This window comes from Micropterus salmoides, unplaced genomic scaffold (assembly GCF_014851395.1).
Source record: "Micropterus salmoides isolate LMB-PRFRI ecotype aquatic unplaced genomic scaffold, ASM1485139v1 Ms_hic_scaffold_1959, whole genome shotgun sequence".
Classification (NCBI taxonomy): domain Eukaryota; kingdom Metazoa; phylum Chordata; class Actinopteri; order Centrarchiformes; family Centrarchidae; genus Micropterus; species Micropterus salmoides.
In genome coordinates, this window is record NW_024041105.1 from 1 (window position 1) to 25,000 (window position 25,000).

The 25,000-nt window shown below is 44.5% G+C and overlaps 1 long non-coding RNA gene across 1 annotated transcript; it reads right to left on the reverse strand.

Moving 5' to 3' along the window:
* Window positions 1-33: 33 nt before the first annotated feature.
* LOC119911207 lies at window positions 34-14,016 on the reverse strand. The gene is made up of 3 exons (XR_005445830.1): window positions 13,941-14,016; window positions 7,823-7,924; window positions 34-886 (listed from the first exon to the last, which is right to left on the reverse strand). It is a non-coding gene; the product is annotated as an uncharacterized LOC119911207 (long non-coding RNA).
* Between the last annotated feature and the right edge of the window lie 10,984 nt (window positions 14,017-25,000).

The following is a 25,000-nucleotide window of genomic DNA, read 5'->3' on the forward strand; positions in this document are numbered from 1 at the left end:
TCGGTAGTAAAATCAAGACTACCTTTACCTTAAGGTTTCATTTTTTTAAAGAGCTGCAGGACAATGACCAAAGAATCTGGACTGTTCTACTATTTTGAATTAGAAAAGGACATGCAGTGTTACAGCACAGTCAGGTTAGGTTATCTTTAATCCAAATCTTCAACCAGTGGACACATACAGTGTGTGTCTTACATTCAGACCCAGATGCTGTTAATAAAGAGAAGTCTCTTATAAACAGCTTCTCAAAGAAATACAAACCCAACAGAAAGACTCTTCCCTTATGCATGGATTGTAGGCTAATTCAAACCAAATACATACACAATTACTCCCAAAGCTAAAAAGGATGTTGTCAATAAAACCAGAACAATCCTGAAAACTGACACTGGTTAGGCATAACACAAATAAAGAAGTCAAACAGAATCCTTAGCACACAAAAATGAGTTATAGGCTCAACAAAGTTCAACAAGAAAACACTTTGACTACCCCATGAAGCGCGACAGACAGTTTAGTATTTAAAATTTTAAGAAAGCACGTTGGTCAACTGTATGAGTCACATACCATCCAAAATATGCCCCCCCCCCAAAAAAAAATATTTTATCACCTGGATTGGCATTTTACACATTAAAAAGCACACGAGCAACAAAGCAGCAGCACTGAATTATAGCAGAAAGCACAACACAGCATGATTATCAGCATCATCACCAGGATTTAGGTTTTTTCATTCATTATTCTTGTTTTAAAATCATCAATTATGAGGTGTTAATTTGTGTGTGGAATCAACCAAATAAATCCAACAAGATATTTTTGGAATTCAAAGGTCTCTCACCAAATGAAATTGGTGAAGGCTCAGATCTGACTGTCCGGGGAATTCCCAGCAGAAGGGCCCCTGAAAGGCAAAGATGGACGTTCCCAAGTCACACAATTATATCAGCTCTCCATCTCTTCTTCGTTATCTCTCTACACACATATACACATCTGCACATAATCCCAGCTGACCAGGTTTTATGCAGAAGCAACGTGTTCTCCCTGGAAATAATGCATCCCCCTGGCTTTTTAGTTATTTAAACTACTACCTCATCTCTGCTGGCTCAGCGTGCTCCTGGGTGCATGTTCGGCCCCATTATTACTAATTTTACACAGAGAGAATGGGAGAACACTGGCTCTGCACTGGTTACATGGCTGTTCGTACTGGCTGGCTGGTTGTTAAAACAGTACTTCACTTTGGTAGTACATTGTATCTCCTCAGCATCTACACTTTCACAGATGTTCAGGAGCAGTCAGCTGGTCTGGGGATCCACTGTCATCACTACGTTTTGGCACCGACTTTTCAAGCTCTAACAGATAGCATGACACCGGCACGGAGAAGTAAATAATATCACCTGAGTGTCGGGGTCATGTTTTTCTTGATGTTATTATAAAGTAAGTTTACAATAAAAATAATCAAGAGTGCTGACTACAGGTCCCCAGAGCTGTGATTTCTGATATTTTTAATCACTTTTCTGTGTGCACTAAAATATTATTATATTGCCTAGTCTGAATAGCTGTTCAAATACAAGTTTCTTTATAGGAAGAGGCATTCAGAGGTTAACCTGGCACATTTGTATCTACTGCCCTTAAGAGCAAAAATTCAGATCTCACATCTCTCTGACAGGTATCAGCAGATGATAGAGGACAGGAAAGTAAGAAGGAGGGGAAAAAATAGGTAAAGAGATTAATTGATTTCTTAAGGAAGAAATGACATGCTAGTAGAGGTCTCGGAACATGCGGAGAAAAGCAACAGGGCCTTTGGTTTACTGAAGGGCTCCAGCACCTAAAAGCTACTGAGCAGGTTACTTTCTCCGCAACATGATCACTGGGTTCTATTTGTACTTGCGCTTGACCCCGTGGACAGCCAGATAACTTTTCAAAACAGCTACAGAGTGAACACTGCGGTTACTGATGAAACACGCGCAGACACACACACGCACACTTACAGATATAAATATGTATTATCCTTTTAAATGTGCATGTCCGACATAGAGTCACATTCCCTGGGGTAAGTTGGCGAGGGTTATATAACGGTCAAATACCAATGGCCCTAGAGCTACTCACACACGCAGAAAAACACGGATACAATACAACAAACTGCTATTCACATTTCCTACGATCAGATGTTGTAATGGAGAGGCTCCTTAATGATGTTTCTTCGCACATTCAACATTCACAATTAATGCGCAAATTTGACATTTCGAATTCTGGTCAGTAGGTCCTTCCCCTTAGGACTGTTATTGAACCCAAAGGGCCCTCCTGGTAATTTATCAGGTACCTTAGCTTTAAAATGTTTTGTCCGTAAATAAGCAAGATGGCTCTTCAGTCACGGTTATGTTGTTGCTGACTAAGCCAACACTGAGTGGATTGTCTGTGGGAACAAGCGGCTGTCCAGCCTGCAATGACTGAGGTGCTCTCATTTTCATTGTCACAGTTCCCGGGCCTGACGCCACGTCTCGACGGCCTCAGATTTTGGCCCGAGCCGATGATGTAAGCGTGACCCCTTGAACAAGAGTCTTGTCTGGAAGAGACAGTGAGAGACATCTGACAGGCACAATGGTCTCTATCTGAGGTCTGGACCACTTGCCAAAAAGCTGGGTTATATGGATAAAATCTTCAACAACGGGATGTTAATTTCCTTATTGTTCTATATCATGATACATTTTCATTAAAAGTCTTTTATATTGCCCAATCCTACATGCCAAGAGCATTTTGTAACTCCAGATGCAAAAATGACAAAGAAATGTGTGCGATATGAGCTTTCTCTTGCTACAAAGGATAAAGCTGGATAGTAGGGGGGTATTTGGAAAAAGACTTAAAATGTAGAAGGAAAGAGCAGTTTAAGGTCGGCATAAGTCAGTGCAGAGAGAGCCTTCTAGATGAAGCCTATAGACAGTGGGTGGTGCCTGCTGACCATGGGGTCGCTCATTAACAGCGAAGGAGGCCAGGCATCCCAGAGTCCTGGACAATTGTCTGGTTAGCCCAGGTGCATGGCCCATTCAGACCACAGGAAGCCCCCTTTATCCCCATTCCCCCAAAATGGACAGAGAAGCGGTCAAGGAGAGTGAATGTGATCCTGGCTCTGTCTTTTCTCACAAAGACCTATAGTAGCACTCACATGCCCATCCAGTCCTTTGGCCCATTGTTGGGATCCACAGAGTCATTGTGGCATGTGTTTTTCTAAATGCTTGGTTAACACGCAGTTCTGTTTTTTTTGGTTTTTGTTTTGTTTTAATATCAAAAACACATTAGCTCTTTTCATAGAGCCTCTTTTCAGTACACATTCTTCAGAAGAGCCGGTGTGACTGAACAGGGATAAAATAAGCATGTTCAGAAGTTCTAAAAGGCTCATATGGGAGGTCTTGCAGGCCATAAAAATGGCCAGATTCCATCACTTCCTCCACACTAATTACCATAAACTTGGAGCAAGTGCCCTCCCTCTCTTCATCCCTGAGCCCATGCTTCACTACCTCTGGCACACACACACGCACACATACACACAATAACACACAGTGAGGTGCAGTTAGGAAATGGTTAACACTCCAGCCGTCTCGTGCTGCCAGTGAAAGCCTACAAAACAATGGATACATTGTTTGACCAGGGCTAGGCTCTAGACTCTAAGGCTGTGTATGTGCGCGTGTGTGTGTGTGTGTGTGTGTGTGTGTGTGAATGTCAGGAAAGTAGTCTCTATGTGTATGCTCTTAACATTTGCATGTTTCTGCCCCAATTCCCAGAAGGGCAAATTAAGAAACGTAATTTAATAAAGGATGACTTGCATTGGAAACGCTTTTGGATCTCATTCTAGAGTTGACGTTTATCTGAAATAAAAAAATAAATAAAAAAAAAGGTTTTGTCACAACTGTGAGGTGAGATGGTTTAATACCTTTCAGCCAAAGGATGTCAGGACATTACCAACCAAGTCCTTTACTGCACTATTGTTAAAGCTGTCAACATACACATTTTAAGTAGTGGATTTACAAATCAATCCGGTATGGTATGTTGTGTTACTGGCTTAATGCCATAATCATATCTATATAAATCATAATTTGTCTAAAAATAGAAATGAGAAAGTGGTTAAAAAAAATAAATACACACACACACACACACACACACACACACACACACACACACACACACACACACACACACACCTTCCTAAATTTGTCCACCAGCTTTAAGCTACTTCTGGCTGCTGAGTATCCACAAAGACTCCACAACGTCAAATTAACGTGACAACAATAAAAGGCATGTCGACAAAGCAAGGACTGTTTATGATATTTCCCTCAGGAGCTGTGTGAGGCATACAAATGTTTCTTGGAGTCTCTCCCTCAAAAATATACATCAATAGGTGAATAAATATTGAATAACTTTCAGCCAATGGCATAAAAGTTCAGTGGCGGCAGGTTTTGAGGCTGCCTGCGGGGTGGTCAGGCACTTCAAAAGGTCCTGCATGGCCCCCTTTGAGGGCATGGTAAACAGGGGCATACAGCATGCCCTCAGACAGGCCGGCCTGCGTGAGGTCACTTCCCCTTTTTCTCGGCTGATCCTGCAGCATTGCACCTCGACAGAGCCTTCCAGCCGCAAACAAGGCCACCAGTCTGCATCTCCGTCCCTGTCCATCTCTCCTCCATCCTTCTCCTCAGCCACAACTTTCTAACAGGCTTTATCTGCATTCATCTATATATATATATATATATATATATATATATATATATATATATATATATATATATATATATATATATATATATATATATACACATCTTTCCTTCTATCTATCACCGTTTACTATTGTTGTTTCAACTGTCTCAGGGTCACTTAGGCTTTAGATCGCTGTTATCTAGCAGGCCGATCGACAGCTTATCACTGCCTATGCAGCCTCCTAGCGCTCCAGGCAGGGAGAGGTCAAAGTGTCTGAGTGTTTCCTCCCATTTGTGAACACAAAGAAACTACCATTTACAGCCCAATTTATTGATAAGGGGATCACGTACAGGAACATGCAGGCCTGCATCTTGTAGTAAAAGGGGAAAAAAAAAAAAAAAAAGCTTGACTGATTGAGTGACACCAGCGGGAGTCCGTGTTGGGTTTTCATTGGCATTCACGATGCTGTCCACAGTAATCTGTCTTTTCTATATGTACAACAGCCAGTATGATGCAAACCAAGGAAACATTCAATCACACTTCCCTCTCAGTCAGAGGTGGATGGCTGGAGCAGGATGGTAGGAGCGGCAACAATACAAGCTGCAGTTCACATTCAATTCAATCACTTGTGCTAAAGGCGAGTTGTGTGCCTATGCAGCGATGCTGCAATGCCTCTGATCTTACCAGCCTGTGTACTCTATCAAACAGATCACACTAGGGCCAGGCAATATGAGCACAAATATTACACTATATTCGCTGATATTGATCAGTGTCAGTACTAATCACTATATGTTTAATAAGGCTCCTACTGCTCTGTTCTGCTTTTGCTTCTGTTTTTTGCTTAGGACAAAGAAAGAACGATTTTGTGTTATCATCAAATCTTTACGAGTCTCTTAACTTCATTCTTAGTTTTGTCTAAAAATGACCTGATGACCTTGGTCCAAGTACTATCTGTACCGACTTACTTTTCTCACAGAAGCAATGGCAATTTTCTGTTACTGTCAAATCATTGTACACAGTTTAGTTTAGCGTTACTTTAAATTACGGTTACACAAACTCATACTGTCTGTATGCTCGGTGGGATGTTAACTTTCATAGCATGGGAAGGTTCTGTGGTGATTAACACATGTTCCAAACACAATATTGCTCAGTATTTTGTATTACAGTCACTACATTGTGTTGTTGTGCGCTTCAGAAATGTGCAAGCTTATTTTTTTCCATCTGACTGGTTGTCCATCTTTGTTGTTTCAAGTTTGTTTTCGCCCCACAGCCAGTTTCTGTTTTGAGTTGCTGGTGTTGCCTGTTTGTAAGTGTTGCACGCTTGACTGTTTGTATTACAACGTTCTGTGTACATTGTGAAAACTTACATTTATTTTCCCAAAAATTTGTTTTAAAAATTGTTATAATTATAGATCAATTTAGCACCCAATTATGAAATTATAGGAGTGTATATAAAATGTGTTATGACATCACTAATGCATTCTGAAAAAGTTGCTGCAACCAATGCACTTTTCTTCCCAAAGTTCTCAAACTTACTTTTAAAATGAACTGTACAGCAGGAGTTTAGGTGGATGTGAGGTGGTAAGTATTTACAGCCATATGACTCATAGCAGGAGAAAACCACAAGTATTTACCTGCAGCTTTTGCTGCCTACGACCAGTTTAATGACTTCATAGGAGCTGGGACTCTTTTCTCAGCGTCTCCTAAAATAACAGTAAGAAGAGGCCCCTGAACTCTTTGGTATAAAAATAACACTAGCATCGCAGGGAAAGATAAGGAGGGCCTTAGCTGGGCTTGTTTTGTTCAGAATAACACTGTCATCGCTAGTTCTTTGTCTTAAATACAACTTTTGACAAGGTTTCTGTTTCAAATAAACAGCCTTGTCGCCTCCTGCTATTTTAAGACGTGCTTAACTTAAACGGGCAAAATACCAAGGAGGCCTTGGCTCGCCAACTTTTGAGTAACTCTTCGAGCTGGTATTTATTACAGGCCATAAAAGTAACTGAAGTGATCGCATGTCAAATGTGACATGTGAGACGGACACCGTTTCTTGACAGTGTAATTTGTGTGATGAAAATCGCTACCTTCTGTCTGAGCTCCACAGCCATGATGACTACTAACTGTGTTGTTGCACAGAGTGCAAAAACAGAAAGGGTCAGCGGTGTATTATTAGCTCCAGCACTGAAATGTTACCACAGGAGATATTGTATTCACGAGCATACAAACTTGGAAGGCTATTCCATCTAAAATCGTTATGTGCTTTTCAAATTTTCATAACAATATGTAGAAGATGCACAACTCCAAAACAAAAGTAACTACTGCACCAATAATGGCCCAGGGCCTTCATGATCACCTCACTAATTCTGCTCAATCCCCACTTTCATTGATTTTCCTGGCATCGCTAACGCTGTGACCACATACGTACACCTCCTTATGTTCAACCTTTCGGCTGACCTCTTGAAAACTTTCTGCCTTTGGCTAACTACTAAGTTCACACTCGACTCTTCATTCTAGAGCTGCTAGCCTCTTAAATATTGACATGCCTGGGGTGAATGCTCTGTTCTGTGTATCTACTGCATATGCCCCTATTGCTGTCCAGCCAACTCTCGAGCCAGACTACTCCTTCAACTCCATGGATAGGGTAATCAATGTTGAAGGAACGCCCACTTCCCTGAAATACCCAGCATTAGCTCATTCTCATGAAAAAGTTGTCAACAGGAAACCAGGTTTCCATAATCATTCAGCTGAGCACAGGGCTGGGCTGAGAGTTATCATTTTCTCTGGGATTACAGACAGCGTGGCTGTCCAAAGAACAACTGCTGCACCTGCCACAGCGGCAGCCTCCAGTGCCATTCGCACCCTAATCACTCACTAATCCACAAAACGTTCACTGTCAAAATCTGCATGTATAAAAGAACGAGTTTACATAAAACTGACTGGGTGTGTTAGTGACTGTGATTTAAGGGTAAACGCAATCAAATATGCATTTTTACAGTCAACACATCCATTCATGGGGAAAAGGAGAAGGCTTTAACACTTAAGATGTTTTCAGGATGGACGAGAGAAGAAAAACAGGGTTTGTTTGTCTTTCTGTCATGAATAAGGGAGGAAGAGCTGGTGAAAGAGGAAAAGTACCGAGCAGAGTATTACTTACAACGATGTGTGCCGGTGACGGGGACCTGGCATCTTTAAGTGCTTGTCTACTTTGAAGACCTCCTGGTTGAACATCTAGCAGGGGCCATTTCATCTGTAGGTACTGAATGGCAGAAAGGAAACAGAATGGAAAGAAAGAAACAAAACATGTTAACAATGCAGAAAGCAAAAACCAAAAAGAACAAATTAAAAATAAGACAGAAGAAGGGAGACGACATTTCTGATGTATGGGTGCGGGAACTCAAAAACATGGAAAAGCAAATAAAGATCTTAAGGGGTATGGTGGATGGGGTGAGGATGGCCTGAAGCATGCATCCAAGAGTCCATCAGGAATGCACACAGTAATTGTGTAAACAAAATTACACATTTTTCTGAAATACACAGCACAAATGAAGGCAGGCTCCTTCACCGTGAGCAGGAAATCTAAAAAAGGAAACAATATTTTTTTGTAAGTAGCTAACGAGAGACTTTGGATTTCATTAAAGTCATTCATTTGGAGTTGGTGAGAGCAGAGGTTAGGGGTAGTACTGTGCACAGCTCATGGCTTTAAGATGACCTAATGTCATAAATGTGACTTTTATTGGAACCCATAAAGAGGTTAAAGTATGGCGTCTCACCACACTCCTCAGAGGCTAAACCTCCTGACTGCTCCCATAAATGATTGACTTGGCCTCTATCAGAAGTCTCCCTCTCTTTCTCAGTCTCTCTCTCTCTCTCACACACACACACAAGCACAGAAAGACAGATAAGCAGAAACAAGGGTCATGAGAAACATCTGTCTGTTATAAACTGGGTGGAGTGAGTCCTTTTAGTTTGATGACATGTGAGGAGTTGCCCGTTCTACCGAAAATGGTCTACACTGCACCTCTTCCTAAAACGAACAGGCAAAGCTCTTGTCCTCATCTTCATATATTGGATCATAATAAAATATGGCAAATACGCAAGTACTGTGCACAGATTCACATGATGGAAACTACTCTGTGGCCGTACAGCAAATCTTTGATTTGTCACTCATTGACTGCCTGGTGTTGACCTTGCTACAGTATGTGGTCCAGACTTTTTATCAATGTCACGGCCACCTAATTTGAGTGAAAGAGGTCACAGCACCTGTTTCAGCTTTGAGGCCTTTGGAATGGGTACCATACTAAGAGGTGAAGGGCCTAAACATTCTGAAGAAGGGAAACTACTAAGAGAACTTAATATCAAGGGCAACAGCTATAAACAGTGTAAAACCAGTGACCTTTGACAAACTGCTTGCAGCAGTTACATTACATTTAAATATTAGCCTCTATGGCTGCTTAGGTGATTGCTGTTCCCTGGATTTGCATGCAATAAAATTTGTACAGGCAATGAAAATGGGTTTGAAAAAATAAAAGCCTTTACTGATCAAGACTATTTAAGGTTCACACACTCAAATGAAAAATCATAACTTTGGCAGTCGAACAGGTTTGCCTCAAGAAACCAAATGAAAGAACATAAACCATCATTGGGGCAAGTTGTGGGTAACAGGCCTATTTTTAAACCTTGGTGTCACAGATACTTCATTAATTAAATGGGCATGGGCTGAACTCTGTAAATAATATAAGATGCTCTAATACACACCAGATATCCCCCTAAAAGCTGTCTGATGGGTGAATTTGGACTTGGATCTGTGTCTATGATGCCATTTCAACATAAACTTTCAACATGATCAAGAAATCTAAACATTGGTGTGCTTTTCTGCTCTTTCCCACCCATCTGATATCCACATGTTTGGAGTGTGTTGCTTCACATCAAGCTGCTATCTGATTCCTATTAAATTATATTTCATGAGTGACTGAGATCATTTGCTTCTTTGCAATAATGACATAAGACCTAAGAGGTTCGTGCAATCCTATTACATTTCATAATTATCTCACCATCGTTAATGGCCCACAATCAGATTTTGGCCCTAGGTCACAAAGAGTTTAGGCATTGCTGTTTTAAAAATGATAATTTCAGCGCAACCATCGTCCAGTTCCCTAACACAGTGTATGAAGTGCAGAGTGAGCTAAGCTATGGATCTCTGATAATGCAGGTACACACGATTCAATTTGTGTTGTCATCCAGCAAGGGTCACCGCTAGTTTGTGTGCATGTTGAGGGTGTGTGTGTGTGTGTGTGTGTGTGTGTGTGTGTGTGTTCTGTATGTGTGGCAGAGCTGGTCAGAGTGTGCCGCGACCCTTCCTGAGACTGTGTCTAAATCAGTGGTAATTAGCGAAGAGTTCACTGTGGGGTGCCTGCCAGTGGTAGACGCTGGAGGGAGTTATTGACTCCATGTCCTCAGTTACAGCCCGTGCAGGTTTGCTGCCTGGTTTATCTGTACAACTACCAATCATTTATGACCCCAAGACGGCTTTTACTGCTAAAAAAATGGGGTTTGTTTATGCTTGTTTGTATGTCCTGAGAGTGGAAAAAGAAACGGCTGTAAAAAAAATAAAATAAAAAATACTCCACAGTTGAGGTCTTGTGGGTTTTTATGGACCCCCCACACTGGGTATTAATTGCCATGAAACAGTGGGGAGTGGGGAGTGGGGAGAGGGGTGAGGGGGTTGTAACAGTAAAAGAGGAGGAAGAGAGTGACGGGGCTGCTGTCATCTATGAGGTAATTCAAGACAGTGTCCATTTGTGCCAGAGGGGCTAGAAGACAGGGCAGTGCAGGAGAGAAGGGGGGTTTAAATTGTAAATCCAGTCATGGGAAAGTCCTGCCATCGTGTGTGCATGTGCACACATGCTCACACAAGCTCACACATGCAAATATTCAAACACAGCTGCAGCTGGAGAAGAGGGTTCAACATTCTGAGTAGGTGGGTAAGGAGTGTGAAGGTGACACCCCTGAGTGTGGCAATGGGGTAGAGAGACATTGAAAGACTGCAGAGGGAGGGAGGGTGCCGCAGCGCATGCCCTGACAAGTGGCTCCACTTCAGCCCTGCTATTGCAAATGTTCTCACACACTAATCTCTCCTGCAGGTTTTACAAGCATGCCAAGGAAAACGGAGCCCTGGCTAGCACCGGCCTTTTCCGACCACCCCCTTTCTTGGCCTCCTTCCTCTCTCTTCACCCACCCGTCTGCCCTGCTAACGGACGCACCGCCTGGGCTTGAGTAGGCCATGACCTCTGACCCCTCTCTGCTGCACCAAGCCCCTCCCTGTTCCCCACTCTGTGACCTGAAAACCCTCCTGCTATGAGGGGGCCCCCCGGGTAACTCAAGAGCCATTCCAATGTGACAAATTGCTACGGAGTTCCAGGATAACTCTCTCCTCTCCTCTGTCTCTCTTCCTGCCCCCCTCCCACACACACACAAACACTAAGCAGCCCCCCCTTAACAGACCCCCACCCTGCAAGAGCCACCCAGTGGCTGTGCTCTGCCTTGTGCAGCAGACGGCTTCTCCTTCTCCCCTCTCTCTTTTCAGCCCCCCCCCCCCCCCCCTTCCCCTACCCTGCGCCCCTCCTCGTCTGGGCTGCCCCACAATGGGAGCTGAATGACTCAATTGTCTCTAATGAAGTGAAAGACAAGGGAGTCCTCTAAATCCTTACAGGGGGATGAACTCACTCTCACTGTCCCAATTTTCCTGTCCTCTACTGCTTTTGCAAGTACAAGACAAGGGTTGGTGGCGGGGTGTGGGAGTTGTTTACAAGGGCTATGACTAATGATAATTTAAATAATTTATTATCTGTTTTTCAATTACTGTTTAGTCAATTATATCAGTGAGAAAACTGCAAAATGTTCCCAAGGTCTGAAGGTGATGTCTTAAAATGTGTCATCTTGTCTGACCACTGTCCAAAATCCAAATATCTCCATTAAAGCCAGAACCAATACAGTTTGGCATTTTTGCTTCATGAATGACTAATTGAATGTTGTATTTTTGATGATTAGTTATCGGTTGGTCTAATCTGCTACTTTTTTTTACTAGAGTGGGTGCTTTCTACTTGCATGCCGAACCACTCACCCATATGTGAGCGACTGCTGCTGCACCTAGGTTTGGCATGTTATGAGCCACAGAGTGTTAACCCAGATCCACACTGACTGTCATCGCAGTGCAAACAAGCTGGGGCCCTGGTCCCGGTGTCACAGCTCGTGACAGAGGGGACGTAGGCTGGAGACAAATGGAGGGGCATCCTGAGCGCTCACAATTTATCCTCACACTTCTACACACCAGCTTCCGCCACAGTTGTTACTAATTCAACAAGCTGGCACAGAAGCAATTTGGCCTAAAACACTCCTTCCCGTTACCAGTGCTAGACTGTGATCCTCTCCCCAAAAAATTCACTTCCTATCAAACATTAACCAAACATCAATACCTGCTATTGACAAGGAAGGGGAAAGAAGTCTTACTTATAAATGTTTTAGTCTGAATGACAGACACAGAAAGAGCAGGATTGTTTTGCCTGTTTCTGGTCAACAACCAGCTCCTTTTCCATCAAGCCCTCATCTGATGTGTTTATCACATGCCGACTGGCGGCTGGAGCAGCAGCCACCGCACGGCTTGTTCATTTTGTTTTGGATTAAGGGCAGAGGGCTTCAGACCAATCAAACAAACAGAGCCTCTTATGTGCCAGTGTGGTTCCCAAACACTGGTCCACTATCCAGCAGGGAACCGTGGGGCAGATGATGAGGGCCACTGGGGCTCCATCAAGCATTCCAGCCATGTGAGCAATGTGAGAATGGAGGGGAGACAGGCACAGACAGACAGACAGACAGACAGACAGACAGACAACAGCTTGGGTTTAGAGTCAGCATATGGATGTTGGGTGTTGCTCTAGAGAGTCCAGTAGATCTTCAACCCATCTGTGGCCGCCTCATTTCACAGACATGGCATAGCTCTGCACAGGCATCGAAGGCAGTGTACAGAGATAACATATGCGGTCACACAGTGACCTCCCCCGCCCTCCCGACATATTTTACATGCTTATTCACTCATTCACACCTGAACAACAATGCTCACTCACATTTGAACATCTTCTGGTCGACAGGCCCGGCACCTCCTCTGGGAGAGCGCTCAGAGATGGGACTGACAGCTTGCAGATTACACCAATCAGACTGCTACTATAAAGAGCTTTATTTAAGTCTGAAATGATCAAGGCTAGTAAGAGGAGCCCATACAAAGCTCTGGAAGTAAACTGCACAGAGCTTAAAAGATTAGTCCATCCAGTTTGACTACAATTTTATCCTTTAAAAACGAGAGCTGAGCATATTGTCTTGATCTGTTACGGATATTGCCAGCAGTCTTTGTCCTCACTCACAGGTGCAAAAGAAGAAGCAAACACTCGCTCATACAAACAATAATTTGCTGCGGAGGGGACAGTAATTTTCTGTAATTGAGGGAGGGACAAGCTTAATGCAACACAGACCCTTTGAAATCCCCCTGGTTAAAAAAGAAACCACCAGCCCACTCAGCTACATGATACATTGTTGTGTCTTTTTCTGTGTGCAGTCCATGTCTTTGGAGGAATGGGATTACTGTAAAGCGAATGGAAGTAGCGCAAGAACTCCTTAACAAAACTGGGAGAAAGTTAGCCGACACAAGAGGGCCCATCATGGCTGCTTTGGTACTACTAATGCACATTTTATGAGTAAATATTAAAAGAAAAAAAAACACCCCACCTGCTCTGATAGCCAGAGGCATTTTGCAACCAGGAAAATAAAAGTGGAATGTGGGAAGGCCTGGGGTTTGCGTGCCCTGGGGCAGGAAGGGGTCCGCTGGGCCCATATTTACTCCAAAGCCAGAACCGCTAGGGGGTTCCACTGGCCCTGACAGCGCTGGGGCCGCCAACCTGATCCAAAACCTCACCTCCTACCCTTACCACCCCCCCACCCCCCACCCCCCCCCCGTTACCAACAATCTCCACATCCACCTCAAACTCTCCTTCTTGCAGAAAAACTCAACCTGACTCTTTCACATAAGCCTTTTTTTCCCCACAAGGGGAATGTGCACATGACCTCGCCTTCCTCTCCACTCAACTTAGAATTTATTCACCCCTCAAGAAACAGGCTTGTCAAACTACTATTGTTCATAATATCTCAGTCCCAAGTATTGCAGTCTTTGACAAAAAAAAAAGGAAAGAACTGCTGTCTGTTTGGTGTCCTTTCTTTAGACTTACCTCACTGAACACTTGACTTTATCTGGCCTGCTGTGGAAGTTAGTTTCGCTCTCTTAAACACTGGTTCATGAGATAAGTATGGCTTTGCTGTGACACTGTTTACTTATCAAGTGTGGCCCAATGTGCTGTCCAAACACCAGCTGACTGGCCAGAAAGTTCCAAAAGGATTGCGCAACACGAAGCAAACACATTTCACAAGGAGACAAAATTCTCCACAAAAGTGAAGCAAAAACGTAGTTCGCTACCTTTAATTAAGTTAATTGGATAATGATAGAGTTTTCAGAAAGACTACACACACGTGAATGCTCATACTGCATTCTCAAAGGAAGTGTGAGGGTTTAACATGACTGCGGTCCGAAACAGACCAACTTCTCAACAAATCTCAGAAAGTAAACAGCGTACCATTTCTGACTTTTGCACCCCTCCCCCTTTCCCACTGTCCCTCTCCCTGTGTCATTAAGAGTATCTCTAGGCGGCTCTATAAATATTGTGGCAGGGAGGGTGAAGGCCAGCAGGAGCTGGCTGGTCTTCCATCAGCACTGCTAATGAACAGGCACTCTGGCACCTTTAGCATCATGCTCTGCTGCAGAATGCCTTTGCTTTCAGGTGTTTCTCCTGCTTCACAGAGCAGCACTCGCTGCTTTTCTATCTGAGTGACTGTTCCTCCTTCTTCCTTTCCCTTTACTCAAGACACAAATATAACCTGGGCTTTGGGATGCTTTCATTGACATCCATAATCACTTGGGTGACAAATTGAGTGGGTTAGCCTACATGTTGGAATGCTGGAAGCTTTGCTTCTTACATAATAAATGCAGCTTAACTATACTGTCCTACTGGGAGTGTAATCACAGTTAACTAATTTATTTAAATGGAGTAGGATTACTCATCAATACTCCCCAGTCTTTTTGTGTTTTGATTTTGTGTTTACGCCACAAAGGCTAAAAGATGCACTGTTATTTTAAAAATAAGAGTGGCATGTTGGTATAAAGGCGCTCTATCATATTATCAACATGATGAACAAGTCCTTCTGCTTTCCTCCATTATTTTCTGTCATCCAGGTAACAGGATATCTAGATATACTATGTACCTTTCTCATATTAGTTTGCAGGCTACCACTCATCATCTTCATAATTAATAGTCAAGATTACGGATATCATATAAACATCTGCTTGAACTATTAGCTTAGTCTGGGTATTCACAGTAATTGTGATTTGTGTGCATTCTTATTTTCTGTGTCATTTAGATTAGCATTGTTATTAATAGCAGTCAGTAGAGGCTCCACAGTTTGGTGGAAATAGATGGATGGATTGCCAGGTCAGAGATCAGGTCCTGGACCTTCCCTGGTTGGATTCTCATACACATTGACCTACTTAGAGGCTACATGGAGGTGAACGCATGTCTGCAGGCCTAGGTGCATCTGAGCCCCTTACTCTACAGGCCATGCCAGGGGAAGGGAGGAGAAGAGGTTGGGCAACTCATACCCTCACTCGATGCTTACCTTTTGTGCAGGAAGCGGGGTCTGGGGTGTGGAGGGGAGAGTTAAAAAGGTGAACGGCAGCTGAGCTCTGCTGAGGGAGAAAAGTAAGCTGATTGCAGCGCCCACGTTCTGCTGGAGAGTGCTGTATTTGGCATTGTGCTGGAGGAGAGCTATGCGCTGCCCTTGATGTTGGGTGTCTGGTTTTGTTCTGCAACAGTTCACTATGAATTAGTTAAACGGTAGACTGGATATAAGGAAGCTATGAAACATGCCTCAGAGGGAGAGAATGTGTAAACTCTCAGGCTTCACAAAGACTTACGATATTCTGAAAACACTACACGCTATCACACAATACCACCTACGCATATTCATCAATCAGAAAGCATTACATTGAAGGCATCACACACACACACACACACAACTGGCAATTAATCTTCACAAAAGCATCATACGAAACCAACAAACACTGAGTCTGTTTTGTGTCTTTCACACTTGCACATACACCTTGAAGCAGTTCAGCCTCCATATCCATGAGGCCTACTCCCTCAGCATACCTAAAGCCCGGGTTTTTGATGGTTTCAACTCAAATCTTAACTATGGTTTCAGGTTATGGATTAGTAACGCAATCAACTAGGCTAATTCATCAGCCTCAAGCTATCTATATTAGGTTCAATTAGATTTTAACCTAACTTATTAGTATTGAGAAACATGGTATTTACTATGACATCGTGCATGAAGGAAGGAAAAAAACATTTTCCACACAAGTAATTACATGCACACTCACACAGTGGGGTACTGCCGCTTTGCCATGGTAGCTTAATGAATAAATAAGTAATAAGGGCTTGGTTATTGGAGCTCATTAAAATGGGAGATGCTTCCATGACAATAAGACCTGAGGAGGGTCAGGGTAGGCGGCACAGCTCGAGCCAGAGTGGGTGCCTCTCACCCCCTCCCCCGTCCCTCCATAACCTGACCACATGCCCCAAACACTCACCTCCAAATCAACTCTGCCAGTGACGCGCGCACCCCCCCCCCCCATGCATACATACAAACACACAGACACCTGAAAGCACAGGCTCAAAACGGCACACACACACACACACACACACACACACACACACACACACACACCCCTCTCTCATGGTTAATTACCACTTAGCTCAATCACATGGTGATCCGTCCATAAGAGTCCCCCCTCCCCCCTCCTCCCCGCAACACAAACAGCAGCACACATGCCAATTATTGATGAATCTTTAATATGGCGTTTTACAAAGTCTCCATCTCATTTCCTACCACTGTGCAGGTGATTACTCTTCCAGTAGAAGTAATATTATGCCAGCCTCCCTCTTCGCGGATGAAGCAGTTTATCCAGCTAGCTAAACAATCATATACGCCCAGAAATACTCTTAGATCGAGGAGGTTGCGTTGTCTTTGAGTCCATGACAAATATAAATAAACAACATCTTTAGCATCTAAAATAGTACATGCATAAGAATGAGTAGGAATAATTACCTTAATCTAATTGCAGGGTTTAAATAAAGAGGCCTAAGCCACTTTTGGAGAAGACAGCTAACTTTTTTTGCTCCTCCTGCCTTGCATCTCCAGCTAGCTCTGTATAAAACCCCCGCACAAAAATCCCACGCCGCGATAACATGTCAATAATGAGCTGAGGCCATCTATTGATCAGCTTAATTTTGCATCTATTAGCTAGGGAACGGCTTGCTCCGGGGGCGAGGGAAGCCAGGCGCTAACACGCACCGACAGGCTGGATGGAGATCATTACAACTGATGTTCACACACACGCTGTGATTGACATGGAGATAAGGCAGGGGAGAGCCTGGGCTCGCACGCCTCCCCGCACACTAAGCTAATGATACACCAAACGTGTGCTTGGGGTGTGTACGGCAGTGTGTGTTTGTGTGTGCGGGAGTATGATAGAGAGCATCTATCTAGAAAGAGAGTTGGAGCAGGGAAAAAAAAAAGAGGAGAAGAAAAGCAGGCCACACGCCTTTGCTAATTGGCACAGTCAGACAGGGAAGCTCATAAAAGACGAAAAAGCATTTAGTGGAGCACCTCAGCTTTCTGGATCGCCTTATCAAGTCTGTGTCATTTAAATACCGTTGACAACACCACAGAAAAGCTTGGCTTTGACCTGGAATGCACGGCTTCATCTGATACTTCCTTAATTTAGAGAGTTTGCATACAAAAGTCAGTTGAGGCATTCATTATGAAAATCGTTTGTTTTCCTGTGAACGCCTGATTGCAAGCTTTACGTGCACCATGTCAACACAGCAGCCAAAATCAGCTGAAAAAAGAGAGTAGAGAGTAAGGATGGATCCATACAGAGAGGGCTTGCAGAAAACAATATGGTGTGATGCCCTTTTCCCCCAGCTAACCTATCCACCACCGCTGCAGCAATGGGCCTGGCCTGGCATTGATGCAACCAGCTGCAATATAGGATGCTGCATGTCATCCACACACAGAGTGGAAGAAACGGAGAGAAAGGGAAGGGCCGTGCGCTGGAACGGCACCTTTTAACGCACCATAAAAAAGCATCGGCTGCATCTTTGTGCACACCATCTGTATATCTGAGTTTTTACAGGGAGGAGGTCTTGTTTTATGCCAGGTTCTATGGAGGTGAGGTCAGAGGCACACACAAAAAAAACCTCGGCTACAAACTGTGTGTTTTTGTCATCTGAGGGATGCAACGAAGGGATCGAGGGAGAAGCGGGAGGAGGGAGGGGGGAGGGGGGGGGAGGAGAGAGGAAAAAAAGCCCTCAGCCAAGCCATCAAGTTGAACATTGAACTTCACAGTAGTAGCTGCCTTTCTATGCCTCTCCTTTTGATGTTACCTCCAAAGCAAAGGATCAAAGGCTTGGAGTGTGGCGTGGGGAAGTCCCAAGCTCTTAGCCTGCCAGCCTGTGATATATGCAAAAGTCTACGCCAGAGAGAGAGAGAGAGAGAGAGAGAGAGAGAGAGAGAGAGAGAGAGAGAGAGAGAGAGAGAGAGAGAGAGAGAGAGAGAGAGGAACTGGGAAGCAAAAGAAAGAGAAAGCTTGCATGGAATGTGGCAAAATAATATGTTTTGTGTCTAATGAATGACAAGGGGATGACACAATCAGCCGGTTAGTTACAGAATGACGTAGAGTGAGATGAAGGGCACACACACGAGTTTCGGAGAATAGGCGTTTGATACTGGGAGAGGGCTGGGCATGAAGGCAGGGGATGGGATGGGGCGGAGCAGGAGGTGCTGGCAGTGTTTGTTGCCCTCACCCCCCCCCAAATCGCACCAACCCCCAGCGCCTCTCCGACATCAAGGGGGTGAGAGGCAGTGTCGTCTCAACATAAATATACAGTGTGCCGTTAAAGCGAGGACTACAGTAAACACAGTGCACATGAAATCCTGGTTGTCTCTCCCTCTCTCTCTCTCTCTCTCTCTCTCTCTGGAACACAAACACTCACACACACTCACACTGTGGGCTCAGCTGGGCCCAAAAGGGGAGCAGAGGTGTGCAAAACTTGACAAATCTCTACGAGCCAAACACAATACACACAAACACACACACATGCACACACACTCACACACCCTTTCCCCAAGGCTGTAGGATTAAGAGGTCCAGCTGGCTGACAGCAAGCCCTTCCTTCCCACGTATCCCGTCGATCTCAGCCCCCCTCACACACATTCATACGCCCAACTCCACCACTCCGCAGCCCCTCCCACACCTCCATCCCCAGGTCTGTCAGGCATCCAGCTCACTGAGCATGCCAGGAAGGGCACACCTGAATTTGACATCGATCGACCCAGAGCCCATCACACCTCCCTCCGCCCCATGTACATTCACACAACGGAGGGAAAAAAAACAGACTCCAGAGTACTCCAAGATCCAGGAAATCCTCGAGAGAAATATGGGTGTTGGGTGGATAGGGAGGAGAAAGTTCAGTAACCAAAACATGGGCGACACCATCAACAAGATTTGTCCATCCATCTAGCTCTTCGGTCTGTTACAGATTTAATGATGAAGGAAAGAGTAGGAGAAAATCAGAAGTCCTGTTGTGAGTGAAGAAAGTGAAAAGCTGGAGAAGGAGGAAGGATATCAACCTTAACCCCCTCCTGACAAATGTCTGGAAGAAAATATGCAGCAGGGTGTTGTTTGAGTGTTATATCATTTTGACTACAGGGACGTGCACTATGTGCACTTACTCCTAGTATTCCAATATGTGAGATGATTGAAAGTTGGGATAATGTTATTGGAATCGGTTTAGCATGTTTCATATGTTAGCATGAATCTAGGTCTGGAGGGAATGAGGACACAAGAAAGATGAAGGAAGACAAAGTCCAAATGATACAGGATTTTTTGGGGGGCCTCATACGGACGATATTTGAAATATAACTCTGGCTGTCCCAAAACCGAAGTTCAGAGAACTGAGATTTTAAAAAGTTATGTCATCAGAAGGTGAAATATGCGGACGCTCTGTTGATTCGGTGTTTTAAGAAACTACAACACATAAATCAACTTTATAAAGTACCACAACAGTGTAATAATTTCCAAACCAAAAACCTGAACCTGCTCACGGGTTCTCTCATATTTACTTTCACCAGCATGGCCATTTTAACCTCTATTAAGGAGTTGTCATGCCAAGGCTATAACAACTAAGCATGAATTCTTCAGCTTCCTGGTTATGTAGAGCCCCAGGTTGAATGACATGCCTAATGTGGAGGAACAGGGGCATAATTTAGGTGAAGTTTGGGTGAAGACAAAACAAGGGCGGATGCAGCAGGGTCTCATTGCGGTTGTGATCACAACCAGAGGATGCTAAAACCATGCTTAGGGCTGCCTTACCCCGATAGATAACTAATGAGAACAGAGAAAAAAAAAAAATCTATCTGGCATTTCACCATGATACCATCGACAGAGACAGATCAGTACCCCGGATTGGGTGGGGTGGGGTGTAGAAGGAGAAAAAAATAAAAACAGACAAGGCAGTGGTGTAAGGAAAGAATAAGAATTAGGGAGTGAGAAATGGAGAAAGGAGAGAGCAAGAGATGGAAGGGAGGGAAAAAAATTCACAATGATGACACGTAAGTGCAAAGAGCGATTAAGGATTTACTTTCAAAAGGACTCCCATTGATCTTTTTTGATAGACCTGCAATAAATCAAACCAGATTGACTCGCATGAGAACCAAGCCTAATCCTTTAGTCAGATCCAGGAGAACTCCAACCAAACCAGCTGTTAATTTAGGCTTTACAAGATAAAGCGAGAGAAATCCAACCTGATGTACCCTAGGGCAGAGGCTTACATCATCTCTGTAAAGCAATCAACTTATTGCCAGTTTGGAGAGGTAATCAGAGCACATACTGAGAGGGGAGAGGGAGAGAGGGGAGAGAATGCAGGGTGGGTGGAGGGAGGGAGGCGAAAAAAGAGAGGAGGGGAGAAAAGAGATGGCTGAAGAGGTTAGAGACAGAAGAGATGCGTAAGAACGTCAGAAACAACAGAAAGCCCACTTTTTAAAAAAAGCATGCTGCATATACACAGATCTTCTTGACTGTTTGCTAGTTGCAAACAGTAGCTCTCTGGGCTGACAGCAGGGAGTGGAGGCAGCCCCCCACCCCCCTCCTCCACACCACCCTGTAATTTCCCTGGAGGCTGGCCCAGACCTCGTCCCCATCCCCAGTGACCAGTGCCACCTCAGCCGGGTCCTGCCAGCCTTGCTGTGGCTGCACCATAGCACAACCATAGTAATTAAAATGGTTATTTTTGTTTGGGGGAACAAGAGGGAATTTTTTTCCAAGCTCTGGGCGGAAGTATTGCAAGACACCATCCAGCCCACATTGAGTAAACCGCACTGATGTCTTTTTCAGTTTTCTGTGTTTGTGTATGTGTGTACATCATCAGGGTACTACGGGGTCTTAGTTCCTCTCCTTAGCTGGGTGTGTGACACCACAGTGGAGGATGCAGGAGATAAAGCTTGAAAACCACAAACCCCCCTCTCCTCCTTGCACACACTGACACAAAGACTCATTAGCTCACCATCACCCCTGTCTTCAATGCTCTGTTTACAACACAAAACAACCAGATCAGGACTGAAATCCAATCACAGAGCTTTGCAGGGCCCTTTACGTCGGCCGCGCAGGAGAGCTGAGGAGAAGCAGGCCTTGTAGTCTCTGGACACTGTCCAAGGGAAACCAAACCTCAGGAGTCAAAACAAAACCCCACATAAAATCAGAGTTAAAACAGCAGCCTCTATTCAGCCCGTCGTGACCCCACCAGCACACACACACACACACACACACACTCTTAGGCCCCTACTTCTCTACCCTCTCCTGGTTTCACTGTATGCACACAGGGATCACTCCGACTTCAGGGGGGCTTCTCTCACATTGGCAAATTGACTGAGGCTTGGTGAATATCCCCAAACACACACAAAGGGCACATCCATGTAAAGGAGACTGCCACTTAAGCTCGACTCACATCAGCCTGTGCTATCTTTAGCAGCCGGGCCAAACTGTTAAAACCGCACAACAACTCTCCCCGCTCCCAGCCAGCCACCCCCCCAACTTCAAATAAGACGGCCTGGCTCTTTGGCAGTGCCTGCCCACTGGCACCTCCCTCCACGGCCGCAAGGTCACACGTTTAATTACACAGAAAGTAGTAATCTCACCAGACAGATGGCAAGCAGGCCGCCTCTCAATTACTTTATGCCCAATTGAATCATTACTGATGTTATTTGCTGAATTATGGCTCACAGAAAAATACCACAAACACTGGATTTGTGCTACAAGTGGGAGGGGCGGAGGGTTACAGGGTCGTGGCAGTGTTAGGACAGAGAGGCAGATGTGCCTCATGCCAAGCAACTGTGACAGAGATCAAAAAGGCGTGAAGAATACAAGCGCATGACTGTGTTAGCTTTTGGAAAAGATTGGAGGTTTAATACCACAGTGATCAGTGCCAGAAAAAACAGACCCTTATTTTTCTCGAAACCAAAACTGGTACAGAACATTGGCCTATGTGGAAACAGTCGGCTCCCGGCAGCCCAGTTGAGGAAACCGCATGACAGGGCCAATTTAAAACGTGAAGAAAGTGTCTGTCTCTTAAAAGTGAGCCAAGGAAAAAGACTTTGGTTTTCTAGAGTTTTTTTTCTCTTTAGGACAACCAGTTTGTCCTTGGGGTGCATCCCAGTGGGTTCGACTTCTTTCCTGAAACCCCCGAACGGCAAGTGTGAGCAGTCTCATCTCAGCATCCACCCCTGTTGATGCCTCACTCATCATTTCTCAGCCTCTCCTGCCAATGGCTTCTGTGAACAATTAGAGGTTGACTTTCCCAGCGTCTCAGACCACAGCATCTCAATCTCTGGCCAGGGAGCTACAACAGTCGAACTAGCCAGCCAAGAAACAAGATTCCCTTCAAGCTCAGGCCTACGTTTTGCTATTTATTCATCACTGCCTGTTAGTGGGGCCTCTCTCAGCCTGTTTATGATTTAACACTACCACAGAGCTAAATAACAGCAGATTAACTGCGCTGACTGGCCTCATTAATGTCAGGCTTAAAATGCTTTCAGTGAGATCATTTCTGAATGTGCAAGGCCTACCACTAACGTTAACTCACTTACAAAACTTGGTTCGTGGGCATCCCAAAAAAAAATTATGCTTTGGACTGTATGACCATAAAATTATCCAGGTGATTGGCTGCTTGTTGAGGTAACCTGGCATATTTGTTCTCCCTGATTTCCCCTTGTAGCTTTAGGTGTCATATTAAGCCACAGCTGTAACTCTCACACCAGGAGTAGCCAAATGTATGCCATATAAAGCAAGGCTGAGGTCAATTTTTACTTATAAATTCACAAAAGCATAAGAGAAGATTAACAGGTTGGTTCACCAGCTTGAATAACTTTTCACATGGTATGAAACTACACACAGTGAAAAACATTTGTCCTACTGGTGACATTAATAATGACTGGCAGCTCGCCACTAACTGGGAACAGTTGTGTTTGGAGGCACGTCTGCTGATGTCAAATGATCTATCGGAGCATATCGAAAGCTTCCATGCGTCTGCGTCCCCCCCCTGTCAGGGTGAGGAACTGCACTGGCCTATAGACAGCAGCCAGCAGTTGTTCTCTCATGAGGGTGGGCAAGCATCTGGGAAGAAGCGAGCAGGCAGATCAGGAAAAGATGATGACTAGATCTGCATATTAACAGCACAGGATTTTCAGACTCAAAGTGATCCCAAAGGCGAGTGTAGAAAATGAGAAGAAAGAGGGTCCATGGAACTTCCCATAGAAGGCTCAGAGGGCTTACAGAAATGGCTCTCAGGCACAGCTACAGCCCATCTATCCTGAGAGGACGTGGGAGGTTTCCTGTCCGACTTTCCAGTTGTGTCATTGCTCAGCTTGGGAGAGAGGCTGCATTGTTGTTTAAAATCACAATGTTAACAGTACTATAGGAAGTCACAGACACTAAAACAATAATTTAAGTTTAGAATTAAACTGGATTCCATGTTCCAGTTTTCCTATTTGGATAGCACTTAAAACATAAGCAATAGTGCTTAAAAGCAACAATTTCAGAGCACTGTTACATCTCTCCCTATAGAAGCATGAACACAAGTGTGCAGAAAGCACCTACGGTATACTGGGTGGCTGCAGAGGGTGCATGCACAGGTGCATGCAGCATGTTTCAGCCTTAAGCCACAGGGCTGCAGTGAGGCCTGCCCATTTGATCCCCCGCCGGCAGGGAATTCTAGCTGATGCTGTCTCCCAATGGCCCACACTTGACTGTGGGCCTTGCAGTCTTTCACCAGCTGCTGTACGGCAGGCATGGGCGGCAGCGCTGGCACCTGTCTTTGACAAGCCTCAGCATTCACACGGACTCTGGTTTCCTGAGGCTGGCTGCCTGGCAGTCAGGTGACAAATGCTAACACACACTGCCTCAGACACAGGCTGCAAACATGCATGCACACGGCAATCCAAATCTACTGAACCAAGAGGTACTTAAGTATGATCTCAACCACTTAAAAAACATCTGCATCAAAGTTAGTGAGGTCTTAACCTCTGTGTCTCTGTCTGATAGCAAACTGTGCCCTGATTCCGGCTGTGGCTTAGAGCTGTAAACCAAGGTTACCTCAACGCCTCTCAAATACCCGGCTATGCTCTAACCGCTGTTTTTGCATACCACTCAGCTTGTGTAACCGTTGAGTGGTTTTGCTCCAGCGAGACAATGCCTGTGTAACAGACTAAGCAGAGCGAAGCCACCTAATGTCAATGAGTTGGAAGAATTGATCAACACAAATCTGTCCCCGCTACACAGGAAAAACAGACGGAAATAACTTAAGCAGCTGAAGAGCTTTCATAAACATAGGTGAGACTGCCAGTGGCGGCAGTAAGCACTACTCAAGCCAAGGGAGGATTTTTCAGGTAAAATATGGAAATAACAATGTTTGTAAAAATACTACTTGATAGATTGACACTAGACCCAGAAATTAGGTTACAGGTCTGCTCATAATTACTATGACTGGTCACAGCATGGTCACAGCAACTGCTGCGTAAAGAAAAAGCCGTCATTTAACTTGCAGGCTACGGGGGTGTCAACAGG